The sequence below is a fragment of the Crocuta crocuta genome, unplaced genomic scaffold (assembly GCF_008692635.1).
Source record: "Crocuta crocuta isolate KB4526 unplaced genomic scaffold, BGI_CrCroc_1.0 scaffold153, whole genome shotgun sequence".
In the NCBI taxonomy this organism is placed as follows: domain Eukaryota; kingdom Metazoa; phylum Chordata; class Mammalia; order Carnivora; family Hyaenidae; genus Crocuta; species Crocuta crocuta.
The window spans coordinates 3,897,949-3,914,212 of record NW_027529525.1 but is presented as its reverse complement, the minus strand read 5'-3'; the positions used below and the strand labels follow the sequence as shown (position 1 = coordinate 3,914,212).

At 40.7% G+C, this 16,264-nt stretch overlaps 1 non-coding gene and 1 pseudogene across 1 annotated transcript; one reads left to right on the top strand and one right to left on the bottom strand.

Moving 5' to 3' along the window:
- Positions 1-3,241: 3,241 nt before the first annotated feature.
- LOC144229073 (U2 spliceosomal RNA) lies at positions 3,242-3,434 on the bottom strand. Its single transcript, XR_013334344.1, has one exon. It is a non-coding gene; the product is annotated as a U2 spliceosomal RNA (small nuclear RNA).
- Positions 3,435-7,938: 4,504 nt separating this feature from the next.
- LOC144229030 (tetraspanin-17-like) lies at positions 7,939-8,656 on the top strand (annotated as a pseudogene).
- Positions 8,657-16,264: the final 7,608 nt, after the last annotated feature.

Genomic DNA, 16,264 nt, shown 5'->3' with positions numbered 1-16,264 from the left:
TTTTGCTGTGACTTGAGATCAGTAACCTCACATGTGTGAACAGTTGTTCTAGCATGGGATGACAGAGATATAAAAGGAAGGAAGTCAAATGTGGAAGAGAGAGAAACAGCTTGTCTGCTGCCTGCCTTTTTCCTCAAAGTCCTCTAATACTCGGCAGCTTTGTTGCGTCTAGGAGAACTGTTATACACATCATCAACCAAGTGACAGGTCTTTATTTTTAATTCATCGCAGAAGCCCTGCTGCCCAAATGATGCCTGACAGAAAAATCTCTTGTTGGTAAGGGCCTTTTCTCAAGCCAAGGAAAACCTCAGAATTCCTTAGTTTTCCCCCCGGGCTCTTACAGCAAGTCCAGTTTTCTTTAACCCTATAAACCCCTGTGGCTCCTACTCACATAGAGACGGCTATTTTTCAGAAAGGAAATTCTGGTTTCTAGGACAATGAGAGCTTGGATTCTGGAGTTAGACTTTCTGGGTTCAAATCATTGCTTGTCCACTTACTCACTCTGAATGATCGAGGACAAGTCACACTTTGTTGCCCCGTTGTCTGGTTGGTAAAATGGAGTTAAGAATATGATTATAGTATTTATTCGTAGAGTTGGGGTAGGTATTAAATGAATATATGTATATGTTTATGTATAGAGAGAGTTTAGAACACATATAATTTATATAATGAGCCCTAAATAATTTGTTTACATTATTGTTATGCAGACAAAACCACATCTTTCTCTATGAATCTTCCTTAAATCTTTGCAATTATAAGTACATTTTCTTTTTTCTATATGGCTCTCTCTCTCTCTCTCTCTTTTTCATTAAATACATCCCATGGTAACCATTTATGGACTAAATGGCTAAGCCAGTTTGGTGGTACACAGTTGTCAGCGTCTAGGTGGGGTCTCTGCCAATTTGTGTCCTCACCCTCCATGGCACCACTGGGTAGTGAAATTGATGGTCAGTGTCTCACCAAATTCCATGTGCAAACACTCATTAGCAAACAAGCACAACAGTCCTTGTATGCACCCTAAGCTCAAGGCTCCTGATCAGAATTTTGCATGAAATATGCACTTCAACCGGATATCATGTTGTCCTAAATCAGGATCCAGCCAGACTTCTCCTTGACTTGGGTGACAGAATCCTGCATAAGTGGCAGGCACAGAACTAAACAAAAAACCCAAGCCTAGAGCACCATTCTGGACTCATCCAAAACTGATGCCCCATTTCTTTAAAGGTGAGATTCTTGTTCAGTACACATACCTCAAAAAACCATGCATTTCACTAATAAAAAGTTATTTCTAGTATCTTTTATGCTAAGGAATAAATCCTCTCGTGTAGATTCAGACAAGAATAGTTTAAGGAGCGGTAGTAGTCACAGATTCCAATTCCAAGTTCTGATTAGAGTCTGTCGGTGCTCACAAACCACCCCCTGGAGTTTGTATTCCCCATTAGAGCACTTTAAAGTGTTCATTAACAACTCCTAGGGTGAATATTAAAACTAACTTTTAAAGTACCCACATATATCTCTCTGTCTAAACTGAAGTATTTAAATTATGATAATAATCACTAAATGCCTGTGAAGCCTTCAGACCATAACTTGATTTTTTTTTTTTAGGTGATAGTCTACCTATTAACTCTGATTTTTTAAAGACATTCATAGATTCCTCATTAAAAATGAATAATTAAAATAACACCAGCTGATGAAATACTCCCTTTGCAAGAAATCTTCACAGCTTTTGATTTTATAATCACTGAAAAATGTGTTTTCAGACACGTGGGTGGGTTGGAAGGGATTCTATGTGTGACTCAGGCACTTCAGAGGTGACATTAACTAGAGCGCTTTAATACCAGTATTATCAGTGGGAAATGGCCCTCAGAGAAATAGATATTTAATGAAGCACGTGGAATTTTGGAACTTGAATATCAATGATTGACACAGAAGATCTTTTAAACTTTTACTGTCTACAGAGCAACTTTGGTTGATGGTAAAAGGCCATGTAGCCAGAACAGTGTAACAGAGCTCAATGCCATGTTTATTTAGGACACACCTCATTCCCTTGGTTTTGAAATTGAATTAAAAGTAGGTCACAGTAGGCAAAATATTAAAAGAAAATATAGATACTTATTTTTAGTGTCCTCGATGGTACATAAGTTTGGCTCTAGTTAATTGCACAGAGGGCAGCAGGGGGGCACAGCTTTTCTGCCGGATAAGGGAGAGAAAGCAGAAGGGAGGAAAGATTAGCAAGGGCAATTGCAAAAGATAGGATTTGTCTAGTTTGAAGCAGATGGCATAGGGGAACCTGGCTGGCTCAGTCAGTAGAGCATGCAACTCGATATCAGCACTGTGAGTTCAAGCCCCTTGTTGGGTGTAGAGATTACTTAAAATAATAATAATAATAATAATAATAATAATAATAATAAAATCTTTTTAAAAATCTGAAGTGGATGATGTATCACTAAAAACCTGAACCAAAGGGGTTTTGGTCTTGCTTTTTGTTGTTGTGCTATTAGGGGTTAATGTAAGAACCCTGAGCCATCGCAATTCATTGGGGCAGAAGCATGAAGCTGTTTAACTATTCCCAGCCTCCTCTGGTGGAATCCCTGGGCAGAGGGTTCCCATTATACCTGAATGATGTCCCCATATGATTCCAAACTTCCCAGTCCCATTGCTAATGCTCAGTTCTACTCATTTCTCAACTTCAGTCTCAAGAACAAAACAACACAAAGCTTCAACATCAATCTAGTGGGAGTAGAAGTGGGAGATGTGTCTGCCTTCACACACCCATCTTCTTCTCTCCCAGAAGGGACCACACTGGTTTTGGGAGATGGAATGAGAAGTGGGATCTCCTTACTTGACTCCTTTGAGAGTCAACCCATCAAGGTTGCTGCTGTCAAGGTCCTTGCTGCCTCTAAATGTCCACAAATTTTCTTCCCCGCTATAGCTGTCCATCTTTGCCCTCCCTGGGGTCACATGTGCTGCCACATAGTCTTTTGACATGGGGTCTGGCTCAAGCTGAGCTTCTTTTTCTTTCTTTCAGCTCAGGCCTCTTCCTACCCAAGTGGTCTGCTTATACAATATTCTCTTGAACGTGGTACTGGCAAGGCAGCTCAAGCGCGGTTACTTTGTCTACTCCACTTACAGGAAATTCTATCCTCGCAGGACAAATGGTGGAAATGCAGCCTGGAGCCTCATGAAGAGGGAATTGGAGCACTTTGTAGGAAACAAGGGGAACAATAGAAAACCATTCTCAAAGGAATGCATCGTTCCTAGAAGTAATGCAATTCTAGGCTGAGGCAGGGAGTGGATAGATCAAGCGTCCAACCCATCCCCTAATTCTAAGCAGTAACTTAATGCCCAGTACACAGACAGAGAACACATCAGATGCTTTTAATTGGCGAAAAGAGATTCTGTGTTTGATTTTAGCTAATAGGCAGAGAAGAGATAATGGTTCTCCTTAAACCACACCTTTCCCTTTCACACTTGAGGTGGAAGCTATCACCTCCAGAGCTCCCCACACTTCTCCAGTGCTCTTGCCCTGGATAGTGCTCTGAACTGTTAAAATGTTCCTGAAGAAAAATCTTTCTCATCAGAAATTATTAGTTTTGATATCTTCATCCTGAGGCCTGATACGAACACCTCCTTTGTATACTAACTCACTCACTGAATTGCGCAGCTTTGCCCTCCCAGCTCCCATATTTTCTGTACCTCTCTGGAAGTCAAGGGACAACTCTGGGACTCAAGTCGATAGACTATTTTTCTTAACTTATTATTATCGGAAATTTCCAAATTGCAGTAATCAAATTTCTATAATGGTTTCATAAATTGAGATCCTAATGAGATTTATCTATTTTATTTGATTGAAGCATTTCTTACATGAGTCAGATTACATTAAGCTATGCTGTGGTAGCAGACAGCTCCAAAATCACAGTGGTTTACAACAACTCAGGTTTATTTCTTGCTCACGTGAATTTCCATTGTAAGTCAGCTTCACATACTCCTCATTCCTGGCCATGGGCTGAAGAAATAGTCCCTATTTGGGGTACACCCACTGCCTGACAGATGGAAATGAGAAATGGTTAAAACACTATGACTTTTATTTTTTTTAATGTTTATTTATTTTTGAGAGAGAGTGAGTGAGTAGGGGTGGGGCAGAGAGAGGAGGGCAGAGGACCCGAAGCAGGCTCTGTGCTGACAGCAGAACCTGATGCAGGGCTTGAACTCTGAACCATGAGATCATGACCTGAGCCAAAGTCAGACGCTCAACCAACGGAGTCACCCAGATGCCCTGTCTGACTTCTTTTCAAGTCATTATCTCACAGTTGGTGAGTTTCAGCCCTGCGTTGGGCTCTGTGCTGATAGTTTGGAGCCTGGAACCTGCTTCGGATTCTGTGTCTCCCTCTCTCTTTCTGTCCCTGCCCAGCTTGTGCTCTGTCTCTGTCTCTGTGTCTCTCTCTTTCTCAATAATAAATAAATAACCTTAAATTTTTTTTTTTGCTCAAAAGTAGCAAATATCACATCTGCTCACATTTCATTGGTCCAAGAAAATCTGGACCAATGTCTGGAAAAAGGAAGCATAATTCTCCCCCCAAAAAAGAGGGCCACATATATTGGGAATAATGTAATCTATCATATCTTCTAAGTACCTTTTAATGTATATTCTCCTCACTGGTGCCACTCCCTCCTCACAATTTACTACTTGAAGAAATTGAATCATTTATGCTGTAGAATTTTCTGGATTTTGGATTCTGCTAATCACATTCCTGTGGGGCACTTATTTAACACATTCCTTCTATTTCTTCTAAATCTGTAGTTAAATATACAGTCATATTCAGATTTAGGTTCAACTTTTTGGCTAGGATACTTCCTAGGTAGTCATGTGTATTATTATTATCTCTTGCTGTGTAACAATCATCCCAGAATGTGGTGGCTTAAAACATTATTATCTCATGGCTTCTGTGGATCAGGAATTCACACAGACACAGGGGGATGGCTTGTCTGCTTAATGATTTCTGGGGTCTAGATGAAAAACTCAAAGGCTGGACTGAAATCACAGAATGCTTGACTGAGTCCAAAGATTCCTTGTTCAAGCTGGCTCAATCACTTGATTGGCAAGGTGCTATTAGTAAATGGATTCTTTGCTATGTGGGCTTGTCCAGAGGACTGCTTGAGCCTCCTGACAACATGGTAGCTGACTTCTCCCACTCCCATCTAACAGACCAATATTGAAGCAGTAATGTCTTTCATTAACTAGCTTGTGAATTCATACACTGACCCTTTAATTGGTCAAAAAATCAGCCCTATTCAGTGTGCGAAGTCTATAAAAAAGACATAAATACCAAGAGAGGAGGTTCATTAGGGGCACCTTGAATGCTGGATACTATATCCATCAACTAGTTTTCGATGTTAAAAAAGAGAAGCAGGAACAATCTCTAGCATGCTGTTTGGGATAGTGGTTTCCTACCATTTGAGATATCATGATCTAGTAGAATTTCAAGGCAAAAATAAGGCCTAAATGGAACTACTAGGTCTTTATTTTGCTATGTAAAGTCACTCAAAAAGAGTAACCTGTTAATTTTACCACCATTCTTTTTTCTTTTTTTTAAAAAGGCCTTTTTTTTCTATAGAAATACATTATCTCAGAGTACAAATTATCATTTTTGATGAGGAGCAAGGAGAACTGCTTCACAAATGTACATTGAGAATCTGTTTGGAAAACATTCTATAGTCAAGTTGAGGATTCACATACTCTGTCATCCAACAATTCCACTCCCAACTATAAACCCTAATGAAAGGCATACGTACACATACCAGGAATCATGTACAAGAGTGTTCATACCAGTAAGTTAATAATAGCCCTGCATTGGAAACAAACCAAATGCCATCAACAGTAGCACATAGACAAATTGATACACTTCCATTTATATTTCATACTGTATGCTTCCATTTATATTAAGTCCCCAAACAAGCAATACTAAAGTATAGTGCTTTAGGGCACATACTTAAATGAGAAAGGAAAAAAAAAAAAGCAAGACTTTGATTGTGATAAAGATCAAGCTATGGTTACCTTTGTGGGGAGGGATGGTTTTCTGATTTTGAAGAGACACAGGTGGAGACTGTTGAGGTGCTGGCAATGTTTAGTTTGTTGACTTTAGTGATGGCTACATAGATAGTGCACATTTTTTTTTTCTGTCTGTGTGCTCTATTTTACCATAGAACAGGGGTTTTAAAAGGAAAAAATTAGTCTTTTTAATAAAAAATTTTAGCTCTAAGGGAAACTTCTTTTTAAAAAGACCATCTGTTCTTGGGGCGCCTGGGTGGCTCAGTCAGTTAAGCGTCCAACTTCAGCTCAGGTCATGATCTCACAGTTCATGGATTCGAGCCTCACATTGGGCTCTGTGCTGACAGCTCAGAGCCTGGAGCCTGCTTCAGATTCTGTCTGTCTGTCTGTCTCTTTCTACCCCTTCTCCGCTCACGCTCTGTCAGACTCTCAAAAATAAATAAACATTTAAAAAATTTTTAAAAGACCATCTGTTCTCTCTCAGTTCCATCATCCCTCTCCCACCCCTTTCTCCACACGGGATGTCAGTAGGATCTCTGCTAGTTCCAGCGCTGGCAGCTTCACACAAGAGACTCTCACACATCCCTGACTCAGCAGAGTGGGAGTGGATGTGGCTATGCACACACACGCTTCAAGAAGAGGAAGGACCTTTTCTCCTTTCTACTGGGTTGGCAAGAAGAGGGAATAGCCTCTCCTCAAGAACACTGCAATTCCCCAAAAGCACCCCCTAAAATCTCCCCACTTCTTCCTCCCAGGCCTTCTGGGCAGGAATGAGGGTAGACTTGCTGGCTCTTCTGACAAACACTGTCAGCAAGCCCCCGCAGACAGCCCTAGTACCAGAAAGTGCTGGTACAGGACTGAGACCTGTATAATGATTATTAATGTTGTAATAATACAACCTGAAGAGCCCATTTTGTTACTGGGCATTTTATAGCATCCTGTTACACTCATACGCTGTTGATGGAACATCTATTACATGCCAGGCATTCTGCTAGTTGTTTACATTGTGCAATGCCTTATAATTTACAATATTTTATGTCATTTTCATAGCAATCCTATGAAATATATGAGTGCTATCCAATCATTTCCACTTTTCAGGGGCCATTGAGGCTCCTAAGTTTTCAGTATCTTATCTAAAATCACTGTAAAAGGCTAGCCATATGTCTGAATACTTGCCATATGCAAAGCCCGCTTGGCAGAAAAGTAACCCTGTGTAGTTTCTTAGGCAAGCTCTGTTTGATGTTATCTCCTGACCCACCCCCTACTCCCGGGCCATGGCTGATTTTTCCAGAAGAAGAGTGGCCTGAGAAAAGATCTGCCCAAACAGGAATGATGGTGATTAGATAGACAATTAGATTATGTCAGAAACATTTTGTGAAACACACAAGGAAGCTGTTGTTATAATAGAAAAAGCTAAAAGACCCCAGAGATGAGAAAGTTGTGCACAGATACCATAAGGCAGTAGAAATCATCAATAAAGAGGGAGTATGAGTAAGAGTCACATTGACTGTGAACAGAAAATGAGTATCTATTTGATACCAACAGAAGGCGAGTTACTTAAATGGTACTGGCAGGAGCACTGAGGCAGATTTCAGTGGACTAAGTTCTCATGATGATGAGAGCAGCACTCTTGTTGCCAGGTGGGCTTCGACCGACTTCTGTTGTTCAGTTCTCNTGGAGCAGGCATGCTGGGGCAGTCCCAGCGGGGTGGGTGGGCTAGACCCGTGCTGGGTACTTGTGTGGCACAGAAAACCACTGCTGGCCCACTAGACCCCCAGTGGCTCTGGCTCAGGGCCGCCTGTGGAGGGCCCGGCAGTGATGTGCTGCTCACTGAGACTGGCAAGCACCAGCCCTCCAGCGGCCCGAGTTGGGCTGTTGCAGGTAAGTAATTCTTCCTGTTTGGCTTCAACATTGTCTTCTGGGTGCTGTAAGCCCTGGTTCTAGCCAATGGACTCTGAGCCTGGGGTGAGAAGGCGGTTCTTTCCAAAAGCTCGGTGTTGACAGATCTGGCTGTTTGTAGTGATTAGAGGCATCACAGCCAGCTATGGGCTTTGCCTGCTGCACCTGGGCACTGCTGGAGAACACCTTCCTGCTCAAGTTTTTCTGTGTTCCTTGGTCCTATCGTCTTCCTGGAGCTGACAACAGGGATCCTAGCCTTCCTATTCAAGGACTGGATTCAAGACCAGTTCGATTTCCTAGTCAATAATGACATCAAGGCCTATCGGGAACAACACTGACCTCCAGAACCTCATTGACTTTGCTCAGGAATATTGGTCTTGCTGTGGAGCCGGAGGGCCTAATGACTGGAACCTCAATATCTGTTTCAACTGCACTGACTTGAACCCCAGCCGGGAGCTCTGTGGGCTGCATCAGGGATCCTGCGGAAGATGTCCTCAACATCCAGTGCGCCTACGATGTGCGGCTCAGACTGGAGCTGGAGCAACAGGAGTCTGTCCACACCAAAGGCTGCGCGGGCCAGTTTGAGAAGTAGCTGCAGAACAACCTGATGGTCATGGCTGCGTTCTCTGTGAGCATCCCCTTCTTCCCAATCTTTGGTCTGGCCCGGAACTTTGTGAGTGACATCTGGCAGTGAAGGCCAACTGGTGAGGCTGTCACAGTGGTCATGGCCACTAGCATCATCTACTCAGGGTTCCACACCCCTTTCCCTGCCACTGTGCTCCTGATGGGCATGGCCACAGGTGCCTCTACTTGGACCTGAGTTCCGTACGGAGCTTGAGTGGGTGTGCCGGGCATCCGTGGAGAAAGCTGTGTGCCTCTGCCTGTGCTGCCTGTCCCGGAGCTGGGTGAAAGGAAGGTGGGTGTGTCTACGTGAATGTGCACAGGGAGCCACCATCTCAGCTATTATTGGGTGGTGGGCTCTCCAGGGGACTAGGAATGGCACAGCTAAGAGGGTGTGGCCTAGGTAGAGTGGGAGGGGTCTGCCGTGTCCTGGGACAGAAGGCTGGGACACACTTCTCTGTGTGTGGCTGTGTGGGGCAGCCTTGGGGCCTGCTGTCTCTTGGAACACATCCTCATGCAGCTTTAAGAGCTGTTTTCTCTACTACTGTGACTTTGACCCTGCCAGGAGCCCACTTCAGCTTCAATGTCTCAGACTCTAAAATAGATCCAAGAGGGGCACCTGGGTAGCTCAGTTGGTTAAGTGTCAGACTTTGGCTCAGGCCATGGTCTTCTGGTTTGTGAGTTCAAGCCCCACAACAGTCTCTGCACTGACAGTGAGGAGCCTACCTGGGATTCTCTCTCTGCCCCTCCCCCACTTGTACTCTCTCATTCTCTCAAAATAAATAAACTTAATAAAATAAAATAAAATCCAAAATATCCAAGAATTTCCTCTCCCTTTCTTGCCTCTCAGTGATGGCTACAAACAACTACTCAAATAAAAATAAATACCTTGAAAACCAAAAACAAACAAACAAACAAAAATTTGAGCAGATGACCAAGCTGTGAAGACAATGATCAAGGAAGCCTGAGTCTACAGGCAACTAATATATCTTATCAGATAACAAGACGAAAGCCTTTCTTCTAAACTACTGATGGAAAAGTAATAGAGAAAATAAGAAAATTAGAGAATCAATCTAGGAAGTCTATCGTCTGATTAACAGGAAAGAGAGATTAAAAACAGAGATGTATGGCATATCTACACAAAGGCCAAGAACACCAAAGAAAAAGAGAAAAGTCTGAAGGCTTTAAGAAAGAAAAAACTGGGATGCCTGGGTGGCTCAGTCGGTTGAGCATCTGACTTCAGCTCAGGTCATTATCTCACAGTTTGTGGGTTCAAGCCCTGCTTTAGGCTCCACTGACAGCTCAGAGCCTGGAGCCTGTTTCCAATTCTGTGTCTCTCTCTCTTTCTCTCTGCCCCTCCCCCTCTCATGCTCTGTCTCTCTCAAAAAATGATGTTAAATTTTTTAAAAAAAAGAAAGAGAAAACAGGTGACACACAAAGGAATAGGTAGGAGATGACACAAAACATCTTAACAGCAATACTGGATGACAGAAGACAATTCTGAGAGGTGAAAATGTATCAATTAACATCTAGCTAAACTGTCAATCAAACTTGAAGGAGAAATAAAAGTATCTTTAGTATCTTTAGTCATAGAAGGTCTTGAAACATTTACATTCCAGATGCTTTGTCTCAGGAAGCCACTAATGGTTGGGCTCCAGAAAAATCAGTACGTAGACCAAGAAAAAGATGACATAGAAGGAAACAGAAAAGCCACAAAGGGACTCCTCAGGCCTGGAGGACCCCTGCAGAGTGATTACTCTACCTTGAAGGAGGATGATGGCAGACTTGGAAAGGGTGATCTCTAGGAAAATGATTAATACACTTGAGAGCTTGACAGGATTTATAGCTTTATAAATTCTCATTGATCTATTCCTTTGTATTTCATTATCTTAATTACTGCATTTCATATTATGTTTTGATACCTAGTAACACAAGAACATCCTCATTACTTTTCCTTTTCAAAATTTGCTCTTTTGGATAAGCTAAACAGTTTTTTAAATGTTTCTTTATTTTTGAGAGAGAGAGAGAGAGAGAGTTGAGCAGGGGAGGGGCAGAAAGACAGAGACACAGAATCTGAAGCAGGCTCCAGGCTCTGAGCTGTCAGCACAGAACCTGATGTGGGGCTTGAACCCACAAACAGAACCGTGAGATCATTACCTGAGCTGAAGTTGGGGGCTTAACCCACTGAGCCATTCAGGTGCCCCTGGAGAGGCTAAACATTTAAATTGTAAAACAAAATACACTTTTGGGACAACTTAGTGGCTCAGTTAGTTAAGCATCTGACTCTGAATTTTGGCTCAGGTCATGACTTCACAGTTCTGAGATCAAATCCCACAGCTTAGAGCCTGCTTGGGATTCTCTCTTTCTCCTTCTCTCTCTCTCTCTGCCGCTCCCCTGCCTGTGCACACTCTTTGGAGCTCTCTCTCTGTCTCTCTCAAAAGTAAATAAACATTAAAACAAACAAAATACACTTTTTTTTTTTTTTTACAAAATAACACTTTTGAGTCCATGAAAAATATTATCAAGAGTTTTACTTTAAAATTTTCATGACAGTGTAATAAGGTGAATGTTTAGCTGGTATGTACTGCTTGGTTCTTCTGGTTGTTTCTAATTAGCAGCCATTTTCATTACTTGACATGCCAGCTTTAAATATTTTTAAATCTCTGTGACAGAGAATGGTAGCTGGGCATATAGTTGCCCAACTTTACTATATTTCCCAGTATCCTCTTCAGGTCTCTGAAATGCAAGCAGAAGCAATAAATGCCACTTCCAGGACTGGCCAATAAAAGTTTCCAGCCTTATCCCTTCATGCTCTCTCCTCCCTCCTCATTACTTAGAATGGTGATGGTGGCAACAAGAATCACCTTAAGATATCATACAAATGGCAGAGACACTATAATCCTGGATCCCTGAAGATCTATGTAGATAAGGGCTATGTGTGCAAACACTGCTGTTGACAGGGAAATCTGCTTTGAACTGTGACAGAACAGAGACATCAACTATTGTCCATTAAAATTTTTTTAATGTTTATTTAATTTTGAGAGAGAGAGAGAGAGAGACAGAGCACGAGAAGTAGAGGGGGAGAGAGAGAGGGAGACAGAATCGGAAGCAGGCTCAGGTCTCTGAGGTGTCAGTGCAGAGCTCAATACAGGGCTTGAACCCACAAGCCATAAGATCATGACTGGAGCTAAAGTCAGATACCCAACCAACTGAGCCACCCAGCACCCTATGAACTTATTGTCTTTAAACCATGGAAAATTTTTAGCTCTTTTTAACCTACCCTGATCAATATGATGACTAGATAAATGCTGTACTTTTAAGGGTGATTTGATAATAATCTATCAAAATAGTAAAAGCAGAAATATTTTGATATAGCAATTTCACTTATAATATATCACACAGAAATACTTAAATAAGCAGGCAAGGTTTTATATACCAGGATGTCCACTGCAACATTATTCACAGTAACAAAAACTGTAGATAACTCAAAGGTACATCTTTATTTTATTTTTAGAGAGAGAGAGCACAAGTAGGGGAGAGGGACAGAGGGAGAGAGAGAATCTTAAGCAGACTACATGCTCATCATGGAGCCTGATGAGGGGCTCTATCCCACAACACTGGGATCATGATCTGAGCCAAATTTAAAGAGTCTGATGCCCAACTGACTGAGCCACCCAGGTGCCCCTCAAAGGTACATCGTTAGGGGAATGCTTAAATGTAAGTATCCAATGAAATGCTAACAGCTATTAAAAAGAAGCTATGGGATATGAGGATAAATGATGTCCTTTATATATTAGTGAATAAAAATTTGCAAATAATACCCATAGATTTTCTGGGTTGTATAAACTATAAATAATATATATGTTTATATATTTATAAGATATAAATATATAAACATATATCTAATATATTAAAATTCATATGTTCATTATATATATTTATATGTACATAGAAAATGGTCTGGAAAGTTATTTACCAATCTATTTTTTAAATTTTTAATGTTTTTATTATTTTTGAGAGAGAGAGACAGAGTGTGAGTGGGAGAGGGACAGAGAGAGAGACACAGAATCCAAAGCAGGCTCCAGGCTCTGAGCTGCAAGCTGTCATCATAAAGCCCGACATGGGGCTTGAACCTACAAACTGTGAGATCATGACCTGAGCTGAAGCTGGACACTCAACTAACTGATCCACCCAGGCACCCCTATACCAATCTATTAATAGTGATTACCTTTAAAAATCAGGAGCACTGTGATGATTTTAAACTATGTCCACAAGTACTTCAGTACTCCTCTTTACAAAGGTGTGGCCCAATTTCCATGCCTTCGAATGTGGCTGGATTTAGTGTGTGTGTGATTCCAGAGATGAAGTTGTAAAAGACATTTGACTGCCTCCTTACTCTGTCTTTGGGATCATCCACCCTTGACATTGCTAGCTTCTACCTTAAGAAAACACCTAGCAACTTTAAGGTGAGGTGTTGAAAAACTGAGGTCCACTGACAACCAGCACTAACTGGCCAGGTATGTGAGTAGATCCCACCTTGGTAGTGGACCCTTCAACCCCAGTCAAGCCTTCAGAAGACTACAATCCCTGCTGCCATCCTCATGGTAATTTGTGAGAAACTGTGAGCCAAGAACCACCCGACTAAGCTATTCCGGATTTCTGATCCACAGAAGCTGGAAAGATAATAGATGTTTATTATTTTAAACTCCTAAATTTTGGGGGTAATTTTTTATGAAATAATAGATAACTAAAATGAGTGGGAGAGAAGGTTAGGGAAGAACACTAGTTTAAAATTTTTTTATATTAAAGCAGCATTTTAATACTCCTCTTCATTGTTTACATTTTTATAAATAATGTGTAATTTTTAAATAAAAAGATTTTAAGTTAAAAAAGGCAACCTTTAAGGACAAATAGTAGCCCATCATTTGCTGGACCTAGGAAGAATACATGTTTCAAAAAAACATGTAGGAAACTCTTTCAATGACTAGCAGAAGTGACTGCATATATAGACAGGCCAAAAATATAAAATATCTGTTTCTAGTGATATAAACTATAAGACTTTGCCAGTCATCAATCATTATTATGTTTTTCTGCTTGAATATTACCCAGTCATCCCTGACTTGCAAAGGAGAAAACCACAGAAGAGCATTTCTCTCTGTTGTACAAATGTTTGTGTTTGTGTTAACAAAGGACAAAGAGCCCCTTTCTGATTTTTTTCCTTAGAGAACCAGTACTTAAACTTGCAGTTTTGATTAATGCTAATGCCCCTAGTTAAAACACCAGTTAAAAAAGTTAAGTATTTAACACTTGCTACTAGCTCGTCACCTCCATAGTCTTCCTCTGGGTTCTACCCACTTCAACTTCAGTATGTTTTTTGCTCACATCATTTCTTCTCTTCTACCCAATTATTCTATCTCTGTACTCCTTGGGTAAACCCAACAAAATCAGTCCAGCCAGGTTGGAAAGCAAGGACTCCCTAACAAAACCATTGACTTAATGACTTCCCCTGTTCATAGTTACATTTAATTCCTGTTGAGCTAATGGCACCAGGGGACTGAAGTCTGCATCCTGTGGCAAATATTCCCATCATTTCTTCCTCTCCACTTAAAAACATTCTTTAGCTCTTACAAAAGTTAAGGGCCTCAGAGTTCTTCATGTGAGTATTGTCTGTGCTGCTATATGGATTTTATTCATGTACCAGATTTTTTAAAGTGAATGTTAATCTTTCCTGTTGTATAAAGTGAAACCCTCTGCAATTTTCCATATGTAGTGATACCATCAAGGGAGAAAGCAGTGTAAGAAAAGAAGGGGGAAAGTCATTAAAAAGAGAATGTTAGGCTATGACAAAGGAATCTAGACCTAGCCTGACTGTCTGAAAAGCTAAAGTAATTGTTCAACTTGAATTACATCATCAACCGAAGTTGGGGTGTTCAGGACATTCCAGTCATGGCTATTCCAGCTAACCACCCAAGTAGTATAAAACTGCCCTCAACCTGTTCTGTTCCTTTTTAGTATCCAGGCTTAATTAGCATTCAGACAGGAACTTGACACCTATTTGACTCACTTAAAATATGTTGGTAAAATTATTGTCCCGACATCCTCCCCTACTCCCTTTTGCTAACATAGTCAAAGCATCCACTATAACATTCCTGAAAGAGAGTGGAGATCTTTACTGTTTTGACTATGGAAAGCAGGTCTTTTGGATAGTGACTGCTTTATGGTATCATTTGGATTATGGTGGGTAAATAAAAATGAGATAAAGTCCAAATAAACTGACTTTCAAATCCCCATGCTTGTATGGATTTGCTTGGTCCTTTGATGTATTTTTTGTTTCTCTATTGGAATGTTTCAAATATGCACTTAAGTCACCTATAGAAAAGTCTGCTAATGTAAATGGACATGTGTTTAGGATGGGCTGTCATCTTAACCTTCCCAGAGATGCAAAACCCATAAGGCACAAAGGGTCAATTGGAATTACCTCTTCTGTTTCTTCTTTTAACTATGAGAGGTTGCAGAGTTCAGAGTGCCCTTTCCCTCTCGGCTCTCTATTTATTCAGGTGACTTAAATTTTGGCTGTTATAAGGAGGAGTTGACCCTCAACTCTAGGACATTCTTCTTAAAATTGAGTTTTAACTTTCATGCCTTACTGATTATTTTAAGAGTACAATTTGAGTCTTTGATACTTTATCTTCACAGTGTTTTCCATTTAAAAACTCTATAGGAATATAGGAGTGTGTAATCTGAAGTATTTAAATTCATATTGTTAATGCTCTTTAAGTTAAAAAAAATTTTATCAGGGTGCCTGGGTGGTTAAGCGTCCAACTTCGGCTCGGGTCATGATCACACAAAACCCATGATCGTGGGTTCGAACCCTGCTTCGGGCTCTGTGCTGACGGCTAGCTCAGAGCCTGGAGCCTGCTTCGAATTCTGTGTCTCCCTCTCTCTCTGACCCTCCCCTGCTCATGCTGTCTCTCTCTCTCTCTCTCTCTCTCTCTCAGGAAAAAAATAAAACACTTAAAATTTTTTTTTAATTTTTAAAATTTTATCAGAAAAGTAGCATTAAAGACAAATTGAAAAGCAGAGGGAAAAATCTGTAATCTATGATTCAAATACAAGTGTTGCTAAAATAAAGCTACTCAGAGGTGAGGTAGGGCCTTGACCCAGACAAGCACATCCAGGTTGGTGTAATGAAACTGGTACATATTGGCTGCTTAACAGCCCTAGAACCAAAGCCTCTGTAAAACTGTATAGACTGCCTTTTACGTGTAACATTTTATGACAAGCATTTTCAAGTAAAGTCTTCATAAGAGAAGGAACTATATTCCTTCAGATTTGTAATTTTTTTTAAGTGTGCTTAGAAAAGTCAGAATCTAGCTATATTATATCAACAGCTTCAAATTTGGTTGAATACTTAAGGTCTTATGGTTAGCTATGTAGTAGAAATGAGACACAATGTGAAAACTATTTTAAAAGCTTAAAAGATCATCCTCTCTTTGCTGAAAATTACATCCCTCAGAGAAGCAGGTCATCATTCTCTGCCTGAGACGTCTAAGTTGAATCAGCCTCTCTGGCATGCTTCAGTGCATATACTTCACTTCAAAACGTGAATCCTTCCCCAAATTACTATATTCAGAGAAGTAACAAACATATATAATGCTTATAATGAACTTAACAAAATTACCTGCACTTTAGGGA